General features: G+C 61.1%; 1 protein-coding gene across 6 annotated transcripts in view; it reads right to left on the bottom strand.

Moving 5' to 3' along the window:
• The window catches only part of SEPTIN9 (septin 9), a 133,397-nt gene that overhangs the window by 8,035 nt on the left and 107,938 nt on the right, over positions 1–17,424 (bottom strand). The window lies entirely within an intron of this gene.

Consider the following 17,424-nt stretch of genomic DNA (forward strand, 5'->3'; position numbering starts at 1 on the left):
CTTTAGGCTTCCCCGTCTGTAGGTCAGGTCGGGGCTTCCCACAGCCCCTCCCCTGGTGGCCCTTGACACCTCACGCCCAGGTCAGAGGCTGGGGGTGCCCAGAAGGGGCCCCTGGGGACCTGAGGTGAGCGCTCCCTGCCTGCCGAGAACTCCCAGCTCTGTCCTACGTCCCAGGGAGGGTCCAGCTCTCTCCAGCTGCACCCTGCACTCGAGATGACCACGCAGCGTGTCCTGACGCCCTCGGGGAAGGGCTGGTTGGTTCTGTGGGCATCAGCCCTGGTGGCCCTCTGCCGGGGGTGGGGGGGCAAGCAGCCCCCAACCCTGCTCTCCGGACCACCCACTCCTGCCGGGGCCCCAGGAAGCCCAGGACACGAGGGGACAGGCCAGAGGTCAGTGCCAGGTTTTCAGTAAACCCCATTTCCACTTCCTGGGGAAAGAGCCAACTCCACCCCCTTCCGTCCCCACGGAGGGCCCAGGGACTCCCCAGCCGCCACCGGGAGCTGGGGTCAGGGCCGGCACCCGCGCCCCCCACCCAGGTCTGCGCAGGCCTGGGGTGACAGGCGAAGGGGACAGGGCCACTGGCCGGCCCGTTCCAGCAGCCAGGCCGGTCCCTCACAGCCCGGTGTTACAGGGATTCCTACTCCAGAGAACTGAGGGACCAAGAAAAGGACTTAATGCACAGAAAAACGTCAGGGAGCCCTCGGGGTCCACACTGCCCACCCCCACGCCAGGGAAAGGCAGAGGACCAGCAGGGGGACCACAGAGGATCGCCACTCGCCGGTGGGGCCTCCTCCCTGCGCGACCCGGCCCGGCAGGCCTTTGCCTCCACCCCCTCCTCAGAAACCCCCTCCCCAGCCCTGCTTCTCTCCATAAACAAAGACAAGGGCTGATCTGGGCCCACATGCGGCTTTGGGGCTGCTTCCTGGAGACAGACACGGCCGCCGTCTTATGGGGCACAGCTCCGCCCTGCCCACGTGACTGAAAATTGCTTCCATCTGTCTGCGCGGGTCTAGAGCCGTTCTCTGCCCCACCCCCACATGTCCCTCCATCCATCACCCCCTCCCCAGCAGGACTGCGGGGAGACCCCGAAGCCCCCTCGCCTCCCTGCCCGTCCCCAGGAGGAGCTGCTCCAGCTGCGGAACCTGCCGCAGGCACCACATGCCCAGCAGAAACCTGAACCAAAGCAAACATCCTGCCCACCAGGGTCCTGCTTGAGAAGCAATAACAGAAGCACCAAAAGGCCCCCCTCCTCCCGCCAGGTGGGGTCCACCCCTGCCTCCTCTGGGAGCCCTGGGTGGGCCCAGGGCAGCGCCACAAGCCTGGCCCCGGGCAAGCTTCGGGTGAGAAAGCAGAGGCCCAGCAGGCAGATTCCCGAAGACACGTTCTGCGAACACTTCTTCCCGTAGAAAGCCACCAGCTCGGGGTCGCAGGGCCCCCGGGCACTCCAGCTGGCAGGGACGGGCGGCCACTCAGCACCGCCGACAGCATCTCCTCTGTGACGCAAGAGCCCCTGCCTCGCCGTCCAATGTGGCAGCCACACGCGACTTTTAAAAACTTGTGGTAAAATACACGTAACATAACATGTGCCACCTTGACCCTTTTGAAGGCATGGCCCAGTGGCCTTAAACACACTCACACTCGCGTAACCGTCACCATCAGCAGCTCCTGAGTTTGTCATGGGCCCAGACTGAACCTTTGGTCCCACGAAACACTAACACCTCTACTTTCTGTCCCTGAATTTGGTTACTGTCAGTACCTTGTATAAATGGAATCATACACACGTGTCCTTCCACATCTCATTTACCTCACTTAGCTCTTGTTTTCAAGGTCCACCCATGTGGTAGCTGGGGTCAGGATTTCCTTCCTTTTGAAGGCTGCCTAATATTCCACCGCATGGACAGACCACATTTAGTTCATCCATCATCTGCTGCTGGACACCTGAGCTGGCTTCACCTTTGGGCTGCTGTGAATAATGCTGCTACAAACGTGTGTGCGCATGCCTGTTGGAGACCCTGCTTTCGATTCTTGGGGCATCCCGCCTGTTTGCTGAGAGAACCCAGGCGATCCTCAGAAAGGCTGCCGTCTGGACTGTAAGTGACACGGTCCTCCCAGTCAAAGCAGGTGCTGAGCTTCTCTGCACCTCGTCTAGGCTTCTCAGCGAGGGACGGGGCCCTTGGTTCTGGCCCTGCTGCCCGTGGCCTGCCACCTGCCACACCTGCGCTGCCCGCCTGGGAGAACAGGCCACACGGTTCCTGACCCGCCTTCTCCCCATCCTACCCTGCAAGCTCCCGAGGCTGGCTCAGTGACACCCCAACCCCTAGCCCAGGGAGTGGCACAAAGAGGCTACTCAGGAAATAGCAGCGGGTGAACGGATAAACAAAATGTGGCAGATCCGTACGGCGGACTATGACTCAGCCATAAAAAGCAGCGAGTGCTGGCACGTGCCATGCTGTGGGTGCCCCTTGAAAACGTCATGTGAAGTGAGAGAAGCCAGCCATGAAACGCTGCGAGCTATGTGATTCCATTGCTACGAAATGTCCAGAACAGGCACATCCAGAGACAGAGGGCAGGTCAGTGCATGGCCAGGGGCCGGGGAGGGGGAAAGTGGTGGCTTAGTGCACGTGGGATTCCTTTTGGGATGATGAAAACGTGCTGGAGCCAGACAGAGGGGACGGTCATGCGATGCCGAGTGGACTGTACCCTCTAAGGGGGTGCACTGTATGGGACGGGAATCAGCTCAGCAAGCTGCTGTGTTAGGGAAGAAGGAAGACTGGGCTGGGCTGGAAGAACCGCACTGTGCCGTGAGCTCAGGCGCCACCCCCAGGCCTGAGAGTCTTGGGCTCAGGGCCGCCAGGAAGTGCCTGCCCTGGGTGAGCAGCCCTGTCCCCTCAGTGAGGCGATTCTGGGGGTGGCGGCCCGCCTGACAATTGCTCTCTCCAGGGACCCATTTTGAGCCCTGGCCCATTTGCCACCCATAGGCCGGTGGCAGCTGGCCCTGGTCTCTGATGGGGGTGCCTGTGTTGGGGACCTGTCCCCTCCTTTGTCACAGGCGCCTGCTGGGACTTTTTCTCAGGATTCGGGGCGGGGGGGGGGGCATCCTAGAGCAGGGAGAAAAGGAAAGGGTGACCTTGTTCTGCTGATGCCTTCGCGGAGGCTGCAACCCACAGCCCGAGCCAGCGCCGTCTGCGGACATCTGCTCCAAGGGACACATTCTGTCCCCAACCCAGGGCTTGCCAAGGATGACGGGATCGGATCGCCGTCTGTGGCTCGCGGGACCGGGGCTGTGGGATGCTTATCTGGCTGCGTGGCAGCCCCAGAAAGGAGCCAGCTAAGGGGGGCGTGCCTCGCAGGGAGTTCACATCATCACAGCCGCAGGGCGGCCACAGAGAGGGCTGAGCCTCGCAAGGCCTGACTGGAAACCCACCGCCGGGGTCACCCTTCGCTTCCCCCCCTGCTCCTGTTTGTTGGCGTCCCAGCGCTATCCCCCCAAGTGCCACCCTCACCAACATCAGCCTCGCAGATGCCACCGTCCGCACCAGCCTTGCTCAGTCACAGTGGCCAAGCAGAAAGCAAGGCCAGCCTGCCCACGGAACCAGAGCCACCCACGCGGTGGCCGGAATGGAGGGCTCCCGGAGCACATGACCACCACGGACGCCTCCAGGCCTCTGTCCCGGAGAAAGTGCACCCCTAGCCCGCATCCTCCCCGCGGCTATGCCCGGCGTCCCATCCGCCAGACAGTTTGACTTCACTGCACAGCAGCACACACAGGCGAGGGGCCCAGGGCAGCCCTCCACCCTCGGGCGCCCTGCAGTCCCCCTCGGGGACCACAGGGAAGGCTGCACTGCAGGCTGGGGGGACACTGTAGACTCGGCCACAGTGTCTGAGCCCCTGGGCAGGACATGAGGTCCCTCAGAGAGCTGACGTCCCGTCCCCTGCAAACACGCTTCTCGAAGGTGGGCAAGGCACGCCAGGGGACAGACAGAGGGCCCAGAGAGGCCCCTTCCTTCCCTCCTGACTCCCTGGGTGTCTGCTAGTATGACGTGCCCCGGTCCGGTACCGGTCCGCTCGCCCTCACTGCTCCCTCGCCGAGCCTGCACTCTGCTTTCGAGCAGTCTCCACCACGACAACTGTGTCCCCCCACACTCACGCCAGTACCACACATTTCTAGCAGGGCCTGGTGCACAGGGAGCCCACAACAAAGTGCTGATGAACTGAACGAATGCAGGAACGAGGCTAACCCCATGGCCCGTGTTCACCGCAGGTCACTGCGGGTCGGGCGCCACCCCAGTCGCTGGTCGTGGTCACAGAGCTGGTGCATGGCAGGAACATCCCGCAGCACCGTGGAAAGGCCAAAGGGGGTGCAGTTTCCCCCCCGCCAAGACCAGAAGCTTCTGGAGGCTGGGCAGGGCTCCCTCCAGGAGCTGTCAGGAGCTGGGCCTACCCAGCGGGACAGGCATGGGTCTAGCGCCCCAGGCCTATTAAGAAGGGACATTAGCATCTTAATCTCCATCACCTCTGAGAAAGGGAAGATCTAGCCTGGCTGCAGCTCTCTGACACCAGCTAGCAGGCTCAGCACGAGGTCCCAGGCTCCAGGGGCCCCCTCAGGGTCCGCGACAGCTTTCCCGGCACACAGGTGGGATGCAGGCAAAGCCGGGCCCACCTGCTGCCACAGCCAAAGTCCCGGATGGGGCCATGTGGAACAGATGACCAACATGTCCATCTCCTCCTAAAACTCCGCCTCCAGGAGGCTGCCCAGTTGAGCTGACAAAACCCACAGGAGCCTGGTATACATGGCTGGGTGGAGGGGGAAGCTTGTTAGCCAAATCTGGAAATGCAGGTGAAGAAAAGAGAATGAATACATTGGGGCTGGAAACCAGACACACGCAGAAGCGGGTAGACCTCGGAGAGGGAACCGTCCTGGAAAAGGATGTTAAAGAAAGGGTTATACACAATAACAGTAGAAAAAGATCCTGGGGTCCTAGTGGACCAGGATCGCAACGTCACCGATTCATTCAACAAGTCTCTCCTGAGCACCTAATGTATAATATAAAAAGGAAGACACTGGAGGCTTGAGTGGGTCTGAATGAAAACAGTGGCAGCACACAGGAGCACGAAGCTCCCTTATTCAAGTAGTTCTTGCCCCAAACTTCTAGACAGATTGAGAGCAGTCCCCTCCCAGGTGAGAAACTTGGTCTGGCAGGGCAGTCCAGGATTTTAGTGTGGGTCACAAACCTCTCTGGGAAGCTGTCAAGGGGCAAGGACTCCCTCCCTAAAAAACATACACAGGAAGAGAGACCCCCCCAAGTAAATCTGAACGATTCGGGGGGATGCATCCAAGGACCCCTTGGTCCATGGATCTCAATTTAAAAAAATAACTTGATCTAGCAGGAAACCTAGAATGTATTTGTGTTCTCTTAACTTCACTTTTATCAACACACACAAAGACGTTCGGGGCTCTGTGGCCAGAGAAGGGTGAGGAAAAGTTTAAAATGATCAAAGGCGGAAAATGCCTCGGAGAAGCCAAGGGGGAGAGAGGACAAGAGCTGAGGCTGTGAACAGCTGGCCCCCGTCCCCGAGCGCAGGGGCTGTGCCCTGCGGGCTGCTGGGGGTGGGCAGCAGAGACGCAGACGGCAGGGCTTGGAACGCAGGACCTTCTCCTCGGGTCCCCAGTAACCCCCTCCCCTACAGCCACCACAGACTCCCCATAAATGTCACCGGAGAACTTCCTGTTCCTTCTAAAGATGCAAACCCTGAATATAAACGGCCACATGTTGCAAATCGTGCCCCTGGGATCGAGGCCTGCATTTTAAAGGCGCACAGGGCTCGTCTAATTCGGTAAGTAATTCCAAATCGAGTTACACTTCACACTTTGTCTGGGGCGGCGGACATCGAATCCGAGCCTGGTCGGAACAGGGATGCCAGAAACCCGAGCTGCGGCCCTGGGGCCTGAAACCACTCAGAAATTCAGCACAAAAACGTCGGGCCTCTCCGGAGAACAGTGGGGTTTGCAAACTCAAAGGCTGCGTTTCTCTGGCCCTTTTCCAAGAGGAGACCCAGAATGAAATCGCCATTTTACAGTCTCTGCAGTCTCTGTGCGGGTGGAAGGGCGCACGAGTCAGAGTCTCCCACGACCCCGTGCCCTCTGCAGGACCTGGGAGGGGAGCCGGCAGCACCAGCGCCTGTCCCCACTCCTGCCTTCACTCACGCAGGGGCGGAGGCGCCACTTTTACTGCCTGCCCGGCTCCTTCAGCCTTTCTCTCCCCAAACCCTTGAAAGCAAGCCTCTCCTCCATTGTCGGGGCAGGAATCTCAAGAAGGTCGTCGTCGCTGCCAACGCGGTTTCAATTGGCCCCGACGGGAAAGCCAGAGCTGGACCCCAGCCAACCCTCCCCGGCCCCCCTTCTGGAAGAGGCCCTTTTCAGTTCCTTCATCTGCAGCTGAGGACCTCACGGGCTCAGGGCCTATTGAGACGTCAATCTCCGGGCAGAGCAGGCTCCAACCTGCAAGCGTCCTTCCTCACTTCCGAAAAAGCCGCGCGGAGAATTCGCACGTGGAGAAGGCCAGGGATGAGCCCTCCATGGCCTGTGTTGGGACTGACTTCTTAGTTAGTTTTCCATGGCCCACTCCCCTCGCAGGATCAGGGAACGTGTCTGGAGGCTTCCTCCACCCCAGCGAACCTTCCAGCACGCGGGGCTCCTAAGCCAAAGCAAACCCAGAACCCAGTCCCGGCCCGGCCAGGCTGCCCACAGAGTCTGAGTGGACGGCCAACCCAGAGATTCCGTTAGTTCTTGGCAAATGTTTGCAAAGTTAGAAAGAGAAAGAAAAGATCCTCCCCCGCAGAAGGGTGGAAACTGGCCATTTGTCACAGGGTGGAATTTCCTCTTATCCGGGGATGTCCCCCTAAGACAGCGGGGACAGAGCCTCTGGTCCGCAGCCCCCCGCCTATCAGCACGGCTGTCAGCAGACGCTCGCCAGAGCTCGGGGCAAACACAGACGGAGGCTGGGGCGCCGGGGGCTCTGCCTCCCCCCGCTGATGAAATCATCCGAAATGACAAAAAGGACGGGGGCTCTGGGGTACAACAGGGCACCTCCCTTCCCGGGCCTGAGCAGAAAAGAGCTTCAACCCAAAGATACGAAGCAACTGCCTTCTCTTGTGCAGACCTGCTTGGGCCCGGAAGCTGCCTAAGGTCACTTCAGAAAGGCCGAGTGGGGCAGAAGGCAGGGCAGGGTGAGGCCAGGGGCAAGCAGGGGACCCCTCCTATCACAGGGGCTCCAGAGATGCAGGTTGGGGGTGGGGGTGGGGAGGGGTCAGCACCACCATTTTGAACCCTGTTACCCACCACCTGCAGCTCCAGCTCTGGGAGGCCAGAGTTGGGGCAGCTGGGGTCATTTCTTCTCCCCGCCTCCAGGCCCTTCCTGCTCGGGGGGGGCAGGGGGTCTGGAGGCAGCCGGCTTGGCCTGGGGGACCTGCAAGGCCCCTTACACAGCGTGGACTCTGCAGGCAGCATTTGGACCCTGCTCACCCCCCTGGGTCACCTCCAGCCCCTACTGTCCCACAGGAAACACTCAACTGAGGATAAGCCCAAGAACGGCCCTGTGACCCCGACACACGGAGGCCTTTGGAAGCTCCAGGACTGCAGGCACTCTGAATGGGGGTGGGGACGGCCTGACTCTCCAAGGAGTCCCGGAAACACAACGCACTCCACTATTTCAGGCTCTGCCCCGGGAAAAGCCATGTGTGTGCGGGGGGATGGCAGCCGGGCCATCCCTCAGGACAGACACTTCCACCGCCCTGAGCACGGCCGAGCGGACGCTGGCTGCGGGCAGGGCAGGCACCCTGAGCCCCGGGCGGGGACTTTGAACGCACCTCTGGTTTCAGGGTTCTGAGCGGATGGAGAGCCAGTGCTCTGAGGAGCAAAGCACACAGGGGTCACCCCTCAGCCTGAGCCTCAGAGCATGAGCGTCTGTCCATCAGCCACCCCTTCGCTGAAACGCTGTCTTCTCTGGGCTTCTGGGCAGCCTCTGCCCGGGCCCTGGCGGGACGCCTCCCCGGGAACCTCACCTGCATTCCCTGGGCATGCCATGCCAGCCTCTGTCCAGATCCGTACACTGGCGTCAACCTGGCAGCTCCGAGTCCACCACAGCTCAGCAGTGACGTCTCACGGTGCCAGGCCCTCTGCCCAGTCTGGGGTTCTGGGGCCCCTGCCCTAGTGAAGTGTGGGGCTCTCGAACCGAAGAGACCCCCAGCTGAGCTCTGGACCCTCCTCCAGCCAGCCCTCCAACCCCAGATCCAGGTCTGCCAGCTAGAAACCCAGGGCCCAGCCTTGCTCCCTCCCTTCCCATCACCCCAAATCCAATGGCACACCCCGAAGTGCTATCTATTCTAACCCAACATGGCTGCAGGCGGTCACCCTGCCTCCCACCTCGTGGCCACACCGTCCCAGACACCACCATGAGTTGCCCCTCCCCCAAATCCATGCTCCCTGAAGCACCAGGAGGGACCGTACAAAATGTGAATTAATCCCACCGCTCTCCTGCTTGAAACTGCGAGGGGTTCCCCCTGCACCGGGGAACACAGCTCCTGTGGTCCAGACTCCTGTTCCCTTCAGCTCACTGTGTGGCCCTGGGCAGGTAACTTGCCCTCTCTGTGCACTCAATTTTCTTACATGTAAAATGGGCTGATAGTAAGATTTGTCCCCTAAGAGTGCTGAGGACGAAACGAGACGCTGGCAGAGCACACGGATTGGTGGCCCGTGTCAGTGGAACGCAGGCCCGTGCTCGCGCTCCAGGTGACCATGAGCACCGTCTCCCTGGGGACCGGAAGGTCCTCTCCCCACGGCTCCCGGAAGCTCCCCACTGTCTTGCCAGGGTGCCTATCTGCACCGGCCCCACACTTCTTGTCCCCGAGAGCCCCGATCACAACTTGTACCTGCGTATTTCACCCTCCTGTGCAACGCCCACCTCCCCCACCAAGTGGGAACTCAGGGTCTCTTATTCCTGGCTCATAAATCCTTCCACATCACAGCCCTGGCAAGATGCTGCTGGCTGAGTGAATGAATGAATGAATGAATGGCGAGCTCACTGCCCTGTCCTCCTCTCCTCCCAGAGCATCCTGGGAGGCTGGCCGCTGCCCCCACCCCCGTTAACCCAGGTGACACCCGCCCTCTCGAGGTTCCCACAGAGCTGACTGCATCCTTTCCCACGGCTCCCGCTGTTTCGGTGTGTGGCAGCCTGTGAATGAGATGTTAACAATTTCCGGTTTCCATCGTCCTTCTGGAGCCACAAAGCAGGGAGCAGGAAGGATGGATGCACTTCCTGGGACAGCTCCTGCCCATTCAGGAAATTCTGCTCAGGAAATGGCCGGTGGGGGGCTGGGGGCACCCCCTGGGGAGGGACGGTGGGCGGAGACTAGCCTGCCAGGGACAGGGCCCAAGGCTACCCCTCCCCTCCCCTAATACCCCACCTAGAGGTGAAGACGGGCAGGGGGCTCCCATCAGACGGCCTGGGCCCACCTTGGACTCTTGACTCTGAACCCTCACCCGGGCTGCAGGGGGAGGGGCCAGGTGTCCCTGGAAGAGCTAGTACCTGTGAGTCCCAGTTTCCTACTCCAAGGGTGACTTTTCCCGGCGTCTAGTAATTTGCTGGACAGCAAATTAGTTACCTAAACATGGCATATCACCAGCCCAAACTTAAGAATGATTCAGATAACTAGCCAAGAGAGTTTATTAACTGAGATACAACCAGGGTCCCCAAAATGTACAAGACCTCGTCCTGGCCCCCAGGAGCTCAGCTAAGATCTAAAGAGACACAAGGGACCAGGCTGGGCCAGCAGAGGGCTGGGCAGGGCACTGCACTTTACAGTTTACAAAGCAATCACTCAAATTTGTTCTAACAGTCTTCGCTTCTGCCCTGGTCAGGTAGATCAGTTGGTTAGAGCGTCGTCCCAATAGCCAAGGTTGCAAGTTTGATTCCCAGTCAGGGCACATACAAGAAACAACCAATGAATGCAAAAATAAGTGGAACAACAAATCCATGTTTCTCCCCTGATTCTCTCTCTTTTTCTCTCTCCCTTTCTCTCTGTATCTAAAATCAATAATAATTTTTTTAAAAAGTCCATTTCCTGCAGTAATTAGCTGCGACTTTTGAAACCAGACCAAAACGGGAAGAGCTACAGTAACAACGTGTTCTTATACAAGCTGCGGGGAGAGAGAGAGAGACACTTGGGAGTCGTGCCAGTCCCCGGGGTCTCCCACACTTCCCGGGCCCCAGCACGCCCTCCCCTACCCACAGAGAGACCCCAGCCCACCTTGGCGCCCTCGGCACACTGGGGGTGACCTACTGTGGAGTTGAAAATGCTGATGTGTTCCAGTCGCTCTCGGAAGTCAGCACAGAACCTGGAGGCCCCCCACCCCCGAGGGTGGGAGCCTGTCCCTTCCCAAGTCCCTCCTGCCAGCAGCTCCGGGAAGGAGGCACATTCATATGGTAATTTCTGCCTGAGAACTGGTGGAGGCCCCTCCAGCAGCCCTGCCCAGAGGAGGAGGGAGGGGCCTGGCCTTCCCACGGCTGCCACCGAGGAGTAGACTCCGTGGGGCGGCCCGTGAGGCCAGAGGGCCTCCTTACGCACTTGCGTGGTGGTTTAAAATGACAAAGGACAGGCACTTGCTTTACAGTGTGACTTCTGCAGTTGATGCACAGAATGGCCTAGAACCAGCAGAGCTCGGCCCTGGAAGACCTGGGGCCTCCCTCCCTCCCTCCCTGGGTCCCAGTGGCAGCCCCCTCGATGCCCACCCTCCCCAGAAGGAAGCAGCATCACCCCACTCCTGCCACGGCTAGAGGGGGACTGGGGGCGTGTCCTCTCAGGAAAGAAGCCGCTTCCCACACGCCGGCCCTCTCCTTTACTTTCCTCCTGGGGGTGGGGTGGCTTGGCCCACCCACTTCCTCCCTCGCAGGGCGAAGGCTCCCTGTTGCGCGCTTCCCCATCACCCGCTGAACGGGCAGACAAACCTCCACTTCCCCTTTTCTGCCTCGTTCTGGGCCTGTGCAGGCGAAGGAAACTGCAAGTCAGGGCCGGGGCCCAGCTGCAGGACCCAGGGTCGACCCCGCACGCGGACCCCGCCCCACCCCACCCCGGCAATGATTCATCAGATTCCACTGAGCCGGCCTCGGCTCACAATGAACAAAAAGGACCCCGGGCAAACGGCACCGCACAGATGCAAGACCCGCTGTGGGGGGCCGGGGGAACTTTGAGGTGCTTTCAGCTGCTGGGGTTCGGGTGTCACAGGCCAGCGGTGGACCCGACCTGTGCTGGGGGACCAGATTGTAACACATGACCGGCACGCCCCCCAGCCAAAGGGAGACACTCCCACACCGACCTGGACCCAGCGTGCTTGCCTGCACGGCCCACAGCAGCTGAAGGGGGAATAACGGAATACGATTCAGCCGCGAAAAGGAACGCAGTGCGAATGTCACACGCGGAGGACCCTTGAAAACACGACGCCACGTGAGAGAAGCCAGACACAAAAGGCCACCTGTCCTGTGATTCGACTTCCATCAGGCATCCGGGAGAGGGACACTCAGGGACAGAGAGCAGATCAGTGGCTGCCGGGGGCGGGGGGCGGGGGGCGTGGTGATGAAAAGGTTCTGGAACTAGTGGGGACGGTCACATAACTTTGTGAGGCGACTAACAACCACTGAACTGTACACTTTAAAAGAGGGAATTTTATGGTATGTGAATTATGTCAATAGTCATGATTAACAACGAGAGAAAAGCTGGTGAGTGTGAGCATTGCCCAGAGAACAAGTGTGGCCACGGTGTCCTTCCTGCCCGCCCTGTGCCCAGCACGGGCTGGAGGAAACCATCACGGAAGGCCTGAGGCCTCCCCCTCCCCCACCCCACATCCTGGGGACCTCGGGCAAGGAGACCTCCGGGAAATCGGGAGGGAATTCATTCAGACCGTCAAGGTTGTCAAGGTTTCATGGTCAGGACAGCATTCGAGTCCCCAAGGGCCTACGGTGCTCATGACTCTTTACTCTCCACCCACCCTTGAAGAGCCCCACGGTGAGCTGGGGAGGGGCCCTCACCCTGCCCCACACCCCAACACGCAGGCCCTCAGGGGACCCACCTCCTGTCCCAGACTCACAAATGTCCCGACAGTGCTGTGAACCGGCAGCAGACAGGAGTCTCTGCCACTTAGCTGAATGGGGAGACTGAGGCACGTATGGGGGGTGGGGTTAGTGACTCATGTCTCCGTGTCCCCTCGTGGCCACGGCCCCAGAATTCGCTGAGGGCCAGGGCGTCCAGCACCAGGGTGTCTCCAAAAAGCATTGTCAGGGGACACATGGGCGAGGCCCCAGGAGCCTTGGGGAGACAGGACCGGGCCGTCCAGGTCCACAGTGAGCCCTGGAGGAGGCTGGGGAGGCAGCCAAGACGGGGACAGATGAGGAAGAACAGCACAGCAGAGGGGCCTTATGTCAGAGCTTCATGCCAGGGGAGCAGGAAGCTGGCACCTGTTGGGGGGGTGCGGTGTGGGGGTGGCACTCATGGAGGTGTGGTGGCAGCCAGCCATGGCGCCCTGGGACCTGGACAGGCAGCACTCCTCCGGGGCCCCTCCTCTGCCCCCTGCCATGCCCCTCCCCCACTTCTGAACTCAGAGCAGCTCCCTCCGCTCCTGGCTGGTTTCTCCTCTTCCGTCTCCCCCAGTACCTGCTTCTCAGCACCCCCGGGCCCTGAAGCCTTTGCTGAGACCCAACTACAAGCCAGCTGGCTTTCTGGGGACGCCCTGATGCCCGGGCCCCTGATCTTAGAGGCGGTGTGTACATAACCCCCACCTGGATCGGAAGCTTCTAGAAGGCCTGCCGCATGGGTCCCCCCCCCGCCCCAGCCCGGTGGTTGGGACCAACCACCACGGTAACATGCTTAGCATTTCAACCTGTCCGGTTGTGTGTGGAACGTTTTACCTCCAGCTGTCCTCATGACCCCAGGAAGCGGGGACAGCTAGTCGCCATTTTTCACACATAAGATTGTGGCTCAGAAGGGGCAGGTCACAAGTCCAGGGTCACATGGTCATTGAGGGGCGCACACCGGGGCTGGCCCGACCAGGAGCCTCAAGAAGCGCAGGCTGGTTCTCAGCCCTCTGCCATGCTGCTACCTGGGCCCAGTCTCGGGCAGAGAGGCAGACGGGGACAGGGTCCTCAGGCCCAGCAGCAGCTGCTCTGAGGCCGCACCCCCTCTCCTCCTCTCCCCTTGTCTCCCACAGGAGGCCCTGCCCTGGAGCCAAACCAGGAGGGGTCCCCCCCCGTCCTGCTCCGTGTCTGGACTTCCACCTGAAGTCACAGCCACCCCCCCCCCCAGAACACCAGCTGCCCCCTTGGAACTGAGCAGCCCCACTTCTGCCTCCGGAGGCTCTCAATCGGCCGGGCGCCAAGAGGGGACTTGGAGGGGCTCACGCCAAACCTGCGTGCAGGACGCACATAAGGGGCTCCCGCTCTGTGGTTACTTATAGTGAATAAACCTTATTCACTTCCTCCTTCAGAGCAGGAAGCTGCAGGAGGCGCTTCCTCGCCCACCTGAACGCCTCCCTGGGGACCTCTCCGCTTTGCCTCCGTTTTCACGTCGGCCCTGGGGTGCAGAGGTCGGCCATGGCCACGGGGCGGGCAGCCAGAGCACCCAAGAGAATAAGAAACGCGGTCCCACCCGTCAGCTCCTCCAGGCAGAGTGGCTGACTCTGGAGAGAGAGCTGTGTTCCCCACTTTGTAAACAGTCACATGTGAACAAACGGGGGCAAAGGGGGGAGCAACGGGGGAGGGAGAAGCCATTTAAAACTTGTCCTTTTTCCCGCGAGCAAGTCTGGAAAGATGACAACTTGCCATGGAGACCTTTGGCCCGCCATTCACGTCTCTGCCTCAGCTTCCACCCCTGACATGTGAGGAGGGAGGCGGCCCCACCCACCAGCTGGCAGCAGGGGACATTTCAATGAAATTCTGCAAAACGAGGACTGAGGGACCCCCTGGGCACCAGGCCCAGTGTTAATGGCAGTCAGGACGGTGCCAGCATGGGGTTCTAGCCCGGGCACCCTGACCAATAGATAATGACGTAAGCGGAGCATGCAGGGCCTCTGCCCTCGCCGTGAGCCTGGGTGCAGGCAAGTGAGGCCAAGGGGCAGAGAATTTGAGGGAGGACGCGTCACCTGCTCCTCTGGGTGGGCGAGACCCCCCGCCACCCCCCTCTGAGCCGATCTGCTGGCCCTGGCCCCCACCCGCCTGGCCTTCCAGCTACAATGGGGCCGCTGTCCAACCTGTCATTAGTCTTCGAGGCCCACGACTGTCACCAGGCAATGGGCAGCTTTTCTTCGCGGCCTTGGCAGACAAGGGACAAAAGACCCAGCTCCCGTCCTGGCTGCCCCAGCACCAGGCGTGGGGGCGGGGCTGGAGTCATCTGGTCCCCTGCTTGGGGAGAGTGGGTTCCAGCCACTGAAGGAATGCTGCTCCTTGGCCCCTTTTCTTAAAAAAGGGCTCTGAGGAGACCAGGAGTGAAGACAGTGGGACGAGGGGCTGTCCCCGCAAGGCTCTCGAGGGGCTTCTGCAGACGCCACCAGGGTTTGGATAGAAGACGTGAAGCTGCGGTCGGCCCCGAGTACTCAGTCACACGTTAACTGAGCAGGCACCTGGGACGTCCAGGGCCTGGGCCAGCCCTCAGCCTACTGAAGGACACAAAGGTCCCCACCTGGCGGTCCTGTGTCAGCGGCCTGGTGACAGATCCCTGGAACCGGGCCTGGGAGAGGAGAGAAGCACCTGGGCGCCGGAAGGCCTTGTCTATGCACATCACACTGAGGACACGAGCCCTTCGGACGAGCGTCTGGGTGACCACGTCCCTGGGCAGGATGGCAGGCCCTCAGAGGGCACAGACCCCAGGAGGGGCGCCCCAGAGGCTGGCGAACCTCCTTTCCGACAGCCACAGGGGACCGCTGTCGGCGACTCAAGCCCAACCCGGAACTGGGGTTCCGAGTGCAGCCCGGGTGCTCAGGGACCCACATATCACAGCGGGCGTCCCCTACCCTCAGCTTTAGGACAGTGACAAGAAAGTGACCAGACATTTGTGGGCACTTCTGCCATGATCCAGCCATTGAACCCCAGTTAAAGCGTTTAAAACCGTATTTAGGCAGAAACAGTGAGGAAGAGGGGACGGTGCAGATGGGTTATCTTCATCATCGGGGTCTCTGTGCTGAGCGCCACCCCCAGCCAAGGCCCAGCCCCTCCCCCAGGAAACTCTGCTCCGAAGGTAGGACCGCTGAGCCCAGACAAGCCCAAGAGGCAGCTCAGGCCCCTGAAGGGGGTCAGAACCAGAACGTGCAACGCCCTGGGCTCCGAGTGCTGAGCCCCTCCCTTCGCTGCCCCTCAGAGCCTGGCCCAAGTCTGGTTCCAAAGGAGAGAAAGAGACGAACCCACTCACAGCCCGGGGAGGAGCCAAGGGGGAGAGAAGTTTCACCCACTGCCGTGCCCCCCCCCAAACAAGACGCATAAGGTCACCCCCTCCCCGGGTGGACAGGAACCAGCTGGGGCACCACAGCCCCCCCCCCCACCTCCCTGGCCTGGCACCAGACCTGCACCTCCGCCGGCTCCCGGGCTGCTCCTCAGGGGACAGGCTCGCCCACCCAAGCAGCCTTCCCAGGGAGGCCTCCGAGGCCCCTCCAGGCTCCCGACAACAGGTCCCTACCTGTCTGCGGAAGCAGGCTGGCGCTTGGTGAGCAAACCAAAGCTTGGTGCTGGGAGCGCGGTCCCGCCCAGCCATGGGCTGCGGTTTTTGCTGGAAGCATCTCCCAAGACCTCCCCCGCAAGGGGCTGGGGCCCCCCAGGGTCCTGAGCCCTGGCCATATCCGGCCCACCTCTCTATGAAGCCTAAGCCCAGGGACAGGGACAGAGGAGAGGGGCAGGCGGGGGCGACTGTGTGTGGAAGGCTGAGGGCCACGTGGCAGATGACCCCAGCCAGGGGGCAGGGGCGGACCGTGAGCATGGGCACCTCGTGCCCTAAAAACAAGTCCTTCTTCCCACACACGTAGCCAATGAGAGGAGGGAGCCCAGACCCCTCACAGGGTACGAAGAAGCCAACCCAAGATTTAAATGTGGGCGGGGGGCAGGGATCAGAAAACGGAAGCTCAGCCATGGTGCCCGGCTTCCTTAAAAAGCCTGAGACCTCTGACACCGCATGAAGCTGGGCCGCTCCAGGCGGTGGGGGGCTCGCCTATAGACAGGGTCCCCCCACTCTGCCGAATGCCTCTCAGCCCCGGGAGGAGCCCGAGGCCCGCCCTGACAACAGGAAGTGGGGAGGGTACGGGCGTGGGGAGGGAAGTCGTCAGCCTGGAGACCCGGGTAGCCCAGTGGGGCCAGGGCTTTGGGATGGAGGCCCCATGAACTCTGACCTTGCCCTTGGGGCCCCAAGAACCTGGGGCCGTGGGCCTGGCTCTCAGGGATGATCCCACAGGCCCCCAACTGCAATGTCCACGCTCAGCCCCTGACGGCTCCCTCCCGTCAGTACAGGGCTCTGTCGCCTCCATCTGAGAACACTCCACAGCCCGGCGCACAGCAGGTCCTCCCCACACGCCAGCGGGACCCACTGGCCCTTCTCCCGGATGCCAGCCCCATGCAGCAGAGGCTGCCGGAAGTACAGACACAAACCAGTAGACACAGCAGGGTTGCCACACACAGAAACAGTGAGGCACTGGGGACGCCCGGGCGGGCGGGCAGGGACCAGTGACAGCACAGGTCCCCGGGACAGGCGGAAAAGAAGTCAGCCACAGGACGCCTCTGTCCCCAGCCCCGTCCTCACCCAAGAGACCCGAGGGGAGAGAAGCAAGAAGCCCCCCTTTGCCAAGAGGCCTCACACGGACGCTGCCCCCACCCAATGGTGAAAGAAAGGAGTTCTTTCTGGTTCCTAAAAGGAGCCCCCCAGTTGCCAGAGAGAAATGGCATTTACGTAAACACCCAGGGAGCCCCGTGAAGTTTCAAGGCAAAGCAACAATGAATGAAGAGGGAGAACGAACCACACGCCATCGGAAGGGAAGGGAGGGAACGGAGCTTTTTCTGCCCCCTCCTCAAGCAGATTTTTCTGTATAGGATCTAACCTGAACCCCAACCGGGGTGCTGTCCCCACGGCCAGAACCCCGCTGCCAGTCGGCACATTTTTCTCCAGGAAAGGAATTTCAAACTTCCCTCTGCTGAGCAGAGGGGCTCCCTCAGACCTCTGACAAAGACGCCGGCAGATTTCAGGGCAGGGCAGTCTGCGAGCTGAGTCTATCCCAGGGGACATTCAGGACGGGCTTTCAGAGCAGATGGCACTGGCTCCGGGCACCTCAGGTCTGGTGCACGGAGCGCCGTGCTGCGCAGCTGTGGGATGGTGCTCTGGGGGCTCTCCCAGCATCTCGGCTTGGCT

The sequence above is a fragment of the Furipterus horrens genome, unplaced genomic scaffold, assembly GCF_987537825.1.
Source record: "Furipterus horrens unplaced genomic scaffold, mFurHor1.1.pri manual_scaffold_11, whole genome shotgun sequence".
NCBI lineage: Eukaryota > Metazoa > Chordata > Mammalia > Chiroptera > Furipteridae > Furipterus > Furipterus horrens.